The sequence below is a fragment of the Oenanthe melanoleuca genome, chromosome 1 (genome assembly GCF_029582105.1).
Source record: "Oenanthe melanoleuca isolate GR-GAL-2019-014 chromosome 1, OMel1.0, whole genome shotgun sequence".
NCBI classification, from domain to species: Eukaryota; Metazoa; Chordata; class Aves; order Passeriformes; family Muscicapidae; genus Oenanthe; species Oenanthe melanoleuca.
Window position 1 is genome coordinate 25827138 of NC_079333.1, and position 7081 is coordinate 25834218.

The following is a 7081-nucleotide window of genomic DNA, read 5'->3' on the forward strand; positions in this document are numbered from 1 at the left end:
GAGCTTTCCTGTTGATCATTTATAATTACTGGCATGAAATTCCCTCTTTTTTTTTTCTCTGTGCAACATCCTCAGGAGTCTGAGATTTATTTAAAAGCCATTTCAGTGAATCAGAAAACTCCTTAGCCAATTCTTTTAAAACTCCTGACTGCAGTGGACATTTTTTGTATCGTACCCTGAGGACAAAGCATGGAGATTGGAGGTAAGACACTTGGCACAAAAGCAATGTGTGCAGCACAAACAAGGTCTGTCTATCATGTAATCATGGTAGAACACATGTAAGTCACACAGCTTAATCAAAATTTGTCTTCACTCCATTCACAAAGCTATCAATATTGCCTCCTGTGTTTGTTCTTATACTTCTGAGAAGAGGAGGGGGATGGCTAAAGATGTGGTTGGACTCGGCTGGTTGCTGTCTTCCCATATTTCTACTTGTTTGGGGCTTTTTGTGTTTCTTCCTAGGCCCTGCTTTTGGTGTTTTTGCTCCCCGTTCATTCATATCTAAGAATTGCACTTTGCAGAGAAGAGGAGAGGGGTAGTTGTGCCTCTGGTCACTGCACTCACCTAACATGCTGCTCCTTAAGAGTCAATGCAGATGTTCCAGACTATTGAAGCTTTGTGTTCTGCTGGAAGATGGAAATTATGCAAAAAACCCCCTTTGGCCAATGGACCACAGTAAAAAGCCTCAAAGATGACAGGGAGAATTTTGGACATTGAAAACAGGGCTGTAAATTCTGGCAATCTTTAAAAAAGTAAAATATTAAAATATCTGTGTAAAACCTTACTGACAACACTGCTTATAAAGGGGAAAGTGGAGTGACTGAAATTAGCAGAAGCCTGTCTAAAACTAATAGGTTACATAGTGGAGGCTAAGACAGAGCTTCTGGAATAAAAATTTAGTATGTTCAAAGTAGATTTATGTAAAATAGATCTTATCCAAGCAGCCTTGGATGCAAGGAAGATGACGTTCTAAATATAGTGCGTAAAGCTTAGTATGTCAATAAAAGAACCTTCAGCATGGAATTTCATTTGGTGTCACTATATGTTTTCATTAAGAAACCAGAATAATAAAACATGAATGCAACTTATGTTAAGTATTTTAAAAATTAAATTATAAATTGGAAATATTATAAATCTGGACTTTTAGAAAATAACTGAGTTTTATCTGGGGCCCTGCATGGTTGCGTTTTCAGAATTAAACTATTTAGTATTAGTATCAATGTCCAAGGAAAAAAAATGCACTAACCACTGACAAAGACTGGATATGACACAAATATTATGGAGTGGGAGAAAGAAAAGGGCAAGAAGATAAAATAATGATGCAGACCAGATTGCCTGCTGAAACAGATGCTAGCAACATATCAGGAAGTAAAGGCAATCTTCTGAAAAGAAAAAAACAAAACAAAAAATCCAAAACTAGACAGACAGCATATGCTTAATGTGTACTCTGGATGGTAGCTGGGACCACAGTGGGTACACAGTCCACTGAAGTTTCCCTGAAGACCTCCAGAAAGAATTCCAGAGGTGAACAAGAAATGAGAAAACAGAATACAGGTATGGTATTTGGTGACAATGCAGCCATAACATTTATATTCCCTGATGCCCACATTCCAAGCTGGGGACTGAATAGCAGAAAAAGTCTCGCAGGATAATCTAGAGGATGGTTAAAAGGCTGGAAAATCTGCACCAGAGCAGAAGACTATAAAAGAGCTCGATTTCTTGAAGAATTTTATAAAGATTGTTTTGTTTGGGTTTGGGGTTTTTTATCTATTGGATAAAGACATCAGAGCATGTAATGTCTGGAAATACAAATATGGTAACTTAGACCAAAAATAAGACAAAAATGTTCTTACCAGAGAGGGACAGCTAATCACCAAAGGAATAGATATGGCAATACAAGGTTCTCTATCAGTGGCAATTTGAAAAATAAAGATTGACTGCTGCTCTTAAAGATATGTGCCTTACTTCCAAAAGGAAGTAATTCAGGGAAGTAGTGGTCTGGCCTGTGTTCTCCTAGAGGTCAGGATCAATGTGCAGGCGGCTCCCCTCTGGCTTTATAAACCTTGAATTTGTTCCTTAATTCTTTCATGAGGAGGTCTGTTTTTTGGGCTTTGCTTTTCCTATTGAATTGAAATTAGACATGATTGCATTTGTAGCATTAATTCTCCCAGACAACCAATAAATCAGACACATATTTTGCTTGGGATGTTTAGTTCACTTTAGCCGCAAAAAAAAACTAAGGAGGAACTTGGACTGCAACATGGGTATTACAAAGGGAGGAAGAGATAGCTCTATGGGCTGTGATGAGATGACCTCATCCAACATTGCCTTCCTTAGATGTCAAAACCCTAATTGTTGTTCTCTATTTGTTGTTTGCTTGTTTGCTTTTAATTGAGGCTAAACTTAAAAACAGTGAAAATTCACAATGGAGCCAAATAGAGCGAAAACTCACAATGAAACCAAACAGGACGAGCACTCTCTTTTCTTTCCCCCTCCCCCAGAATTATCCCAGAATTTTAACTTTGAGTGGGTTTAATCTAAGGACCCCAACCTCTCTGTAGCCACATGTTGAATCAATTGAAAAGCAACCAACAGGTAAATATCTCTATCACGGCACTGCTAATAATGCAGCAGACCTTTAGCAGAAGAGGAAACCTTTTGACCCCTCTTGTGAAAGCTTTTCTGTGGCCTCGAGTTTGGTTGATTGTTTTGTTAAACTGTCATTGCAAATGTAAGAAGCAGATACCTGCAAGAAGCTGATAACTCTACATACATCAACAAGAAGGGAAAGCAGAGGCAAATAGGTTTTATTTGGCTTTAAGGGAGCACCAGAGAGAAATACACAGAGAGATTGACTGACAAGGGCTTCAGTAAAAACCCGACAGCTCATAATGTGAGAAAGTGCTTTCAAATGAACAAAAAGCCCATGGCCCTTTTCAAAACTAGGACACTTAGCCTGAAATATTCTACGTTTTCCCCATTGTTTCCTACCCTCCTGTGCTGAGGTTTAACCACAGAACAAGGCACCCCTGAGCTGCACTGCCGTTCTGTGTATCCATCTGGAACATGTCAGGCCTTGGCAGCCTGCCCCTATGCAAAACCCTGAATAGGGAAGGAGGTTACTGTTATGTATTTTTTAAACAAAAAATTCTCGTCTGGACAGCGATCCTATCATAATTTGCATTCTATAAAGAGACAGGCTGCGTTCAGCACATAATGTGGGAATTCCCAAGAAACCTTGAACTGTTTGAAGAGTGTCAGAAGATGATATCAGAAGCTGAGGAGATAATGCGGTCTTCACGAGACAAAGAATAAATTCATTAGGATTATTGGAGATATCTTCTCTCAATTTAGACATAAAACATTTTTCCTGCCTACTTCTGGGCAAAAACTATTCATAAATTATGTCATTTTCTCACATTAGACAATTCAAGAAATTATGAAGAATTTTGTTCCTATTGCTTGAAAATGTTTAGCCCTAGAAAAAAGTGTGACTGTTGAAGATTTTACAGAACTATTTGGTAAGATTAAAATATTAACCCAAATTCTCAGAAAAATTTTATCCCGATGCCATGTCATGTTCTAACTTTGCTCCTATAAGATTGGGGATTTTCCACTGTCTTCCTTATACTGTTTTACAGGGCTATGTTGTTTCATTAAATACCACCTAGAGCTTCTAACAACAGAGAAGCATGTCCTTCAGGATATGCAGGTAGTACCTGTTTTGTCTAATGTGTATACTGTAATTTTTATTTATAGACAGTATAAAATTTACATTGCGGCTGCTGTACATATCTTCTGTAAATCTTCTGCTTAACACAAGCCTGTCAGTTTATCTCATGTCCAAAATCATATAGGAAATTACATTTTTATTCTTTCAATAATGGATAAGCTCAGGACTTAGAGGACATATCTCCAAGACAGAAGTTTTTTACCTTTTGTGCCTTGCTTCATCTTGGTAGTGGAAGACAAAGTGCTTCACATGTGTTTAGATTTTTTTTTTAGTTCTTTGACTTGCCTTGTATTCCCTTCATGCTGCAATTCCATTTCTTCACCAGGAGTTATCACAACCTTAAAAGTCAGAGATATCTAAGAGGCAATGCATATACAGTATTTTAATCTATAAATTTGAGAAGTAAGATTTTGTTCTAGCAGCTAATCTCAACTGCATAAGAATATTCATTTAACACACATTAAAAAGAATTTCTACAATGCTTATAGGCAGCTCTACCCTAGTTCTTTGTTTCCATAGAACAGAAGAAGAAATAAAAATTCTATGAGCTGATCACATTTCGCAGGTACTCTCTATCTGAGGGGACTTTTCAAGAAAAACCCTAACATTTACCATCTTAGCATATTTATACACAAAAAGTTACAGAAAAATAAGTCTATCAATTACGAAAGGGGCTGAGGTAACAATTTCATATTTTATTCTAATTATTGTTTTTAGGAAAATTAGAATTATAACAGCTGAGTCTGTGAGAAGACACTCAGATTCACAAGACCACAACAGTCTTTGGACCTTAAATTTTTTGTTTCTTTCTTTCTTTTATTAAAACAAAAATATGTTGGACAGTGTCACTATATTATTTATGACAGTGAAGTTACAGCATTTTTAATCAGTTGAGGTTTTGCTCCACAGTGGTTTTGGTTATTTACAACACAGTGATGTATTGTGCCATGATACAGTGACTATTGCTCTGTTCGAAGAAAAAAAAAAATTTCTGAGCCCCAAAGATTAAGACATTTATCACCTTCTCTTGTGGCTCAATGTCCCTCCAAGGTTTTACTTTCAGTCAAATACATGGGTTTGTTATGTTGAGTTGCACTCATTACCCAAATGACACCATTCCCTCCATCCCACCCCATGACCATTGTAGAATCTATTTCTGTATTTCCATGAAAGCTGTTGTGGTATTTCCCAAAACTGTGGGGGCATATGATGAAAGTGGCAGCACATAGTTTTGAAACAAATGAAAGTACATTAGTTTTTAACGCAACGAATGCAAACATCTAGCATGCATTGCTGCAAGAGATTGTAGGGACAGACAGACTTCAGGATTTAGGCATATTTGTGGATAGTGAGTCCATAAAACACACTAACATGTCAAGTAAGGGTTGTACTCATTAGCATCCTTAATTCAACAATGGTGTGCCTTGAGGACCTCAGGTAGTGGCTAGGTTTGTGTCTTACCTCAAAACTGCATATCTTGTTGCCACTACCAGCAACCAGCTACAAAATCAGCTTTGTTGAGAGCTAGATGGACCTCAGCTCTGGACTCACAGGCAAGAATTTTCTCCATCCAGTCTGTGGACTCAGAATTTATTTCAGCCAACCTTTAATGTGGAAAACTAGATTTTTTTCCTGGAATTTTTTTTTTTTTTTTTTTTTTTTTGGTGTTACTGTGAACAGCTCAATATTTGATGTTTTCAGCAAAAGGTGAGTCTGAAATCTCTATGCTGTCAGGATGGAGAAGATAGAGAGAAGACACAGAGAAGAGCCAGGGCTCCCAAGGATGTCTGCTGGCCATGGAAGTAGTAGAGCTAAACACCTAAGACAATGTCAAATTGGAACAAGGAGGAGAAGCAAAGGTTTCTCTGCTGATTGCAAAGGTCTCTGAACCTTTTTGTTGCTCTGTGTCAGCTGTGGCTTACACATCCATGTCTATGGCAGGAAGGGATATAACAGTTTTATTTTCAGAATCTCATTCTGAAAGTGATAAAATTTTCCATTTGTTGGAGTGCTTTCAGTTCTATTCCTATTCTTTTTTTAAATTTTCTCTCTACTGGCTGTTATGTCAAAGCTGAGAAGCAGGTCAGAGAAAAAGCTTCACAAACAGCTGCCATAGTGCAAATTCATGATTGCAAAGACCTTTGCTCTTTTTCACTGATATTATTCTCATAAGTGAAAGGCAAGCATGAAAGCCTAAAAGACTGAATAAAATTACAATGCTCAGTTTAATTTTATTTTTATATATTTTTTTTAATGATTTGCACCATATTGCTTGTCAGTTTGTGGAAACAGATCAACTTTCTCCCAATTTGAAAAGCTGATCATCTCCTTTCCTCTTTAAGAAAAGCAAAACCAATTGCATTTTCTTGGATAACCCAGCCAAGTGGTCTTGTCTTTCAATAAGATTGTCCTTCTTTAAGTATTTATGCCAATTTGTTGTACATGCTTTTGCACAAGTGACCAAATATTTGTTCTTTATTAAAAGCATAATGCAGTGAGTAAAATCTGTGATTTTAGGGCTGGGATGTTTTGCATCAGTAACAGATTTAAGGAGGGTAAAGAAACATGTGAAGGGTAAGGAACAGGAGCTTTCTCCTCTGATGACTTCTTCTGCACCTACTTGGAGGAATGGATGTTAGAGCCGCTCTTAAAGTATGTTTTGTCCTGAATAGCACCTGTGTAAAGAGTGCTCATACAGATCTTTTTTCTTTAGGTGTCAGAGCTGTATGTGCTCAGTTCAGATGTACCTTTTACAGTCAGGTTTCATCCTTGCTTCCAAACAATGCCAGGGCAGACAAGAGGACAGTGCTTGGAGCTAGCTCCTCCAAATGCAGCAGCTGAGATCCTTTGGTGGCACTTAATCTGCCCCCAGCTGCTCATGGGACTGCAGATGTGTCCCTGAGGACACAGCTGCTGTGCTCTCTCAGGCATCCTGGTGTGCGGGAACCAGTGAGCAGGGACTGGTAAAGCTTAGAATGCAGCCTTGCAGGATGCTCTGGAAGGACAGTGGCATTTCCCTGGTGCTGAGTGACAGGATCCAGAAGCAGGATCTCTGTAGTGCCACAGAGGTATGCAGGGGTGCAGGATGGAGAAACAGCTCCGGTGTCCCTGCTGCAGGGTGTGTGCTCAGGCTGTGGTCTCCTGTGCTCTGGAAGGGGTTTGCTGACCCTGTGACATGCAGCTCAGCATATCACACACCTTTTGCTGGGGGCAGGACCCGGGACAAGGGGAAGCTTTGGGGCCATACAGTACACTGCTTTGGCAGCCTGCACTTTCTTTTTTAACAATATGAATTAGTAGTTGCTATTAGCATAAAATCACCAGTTAAAACACTCTCAGCTCATTTTT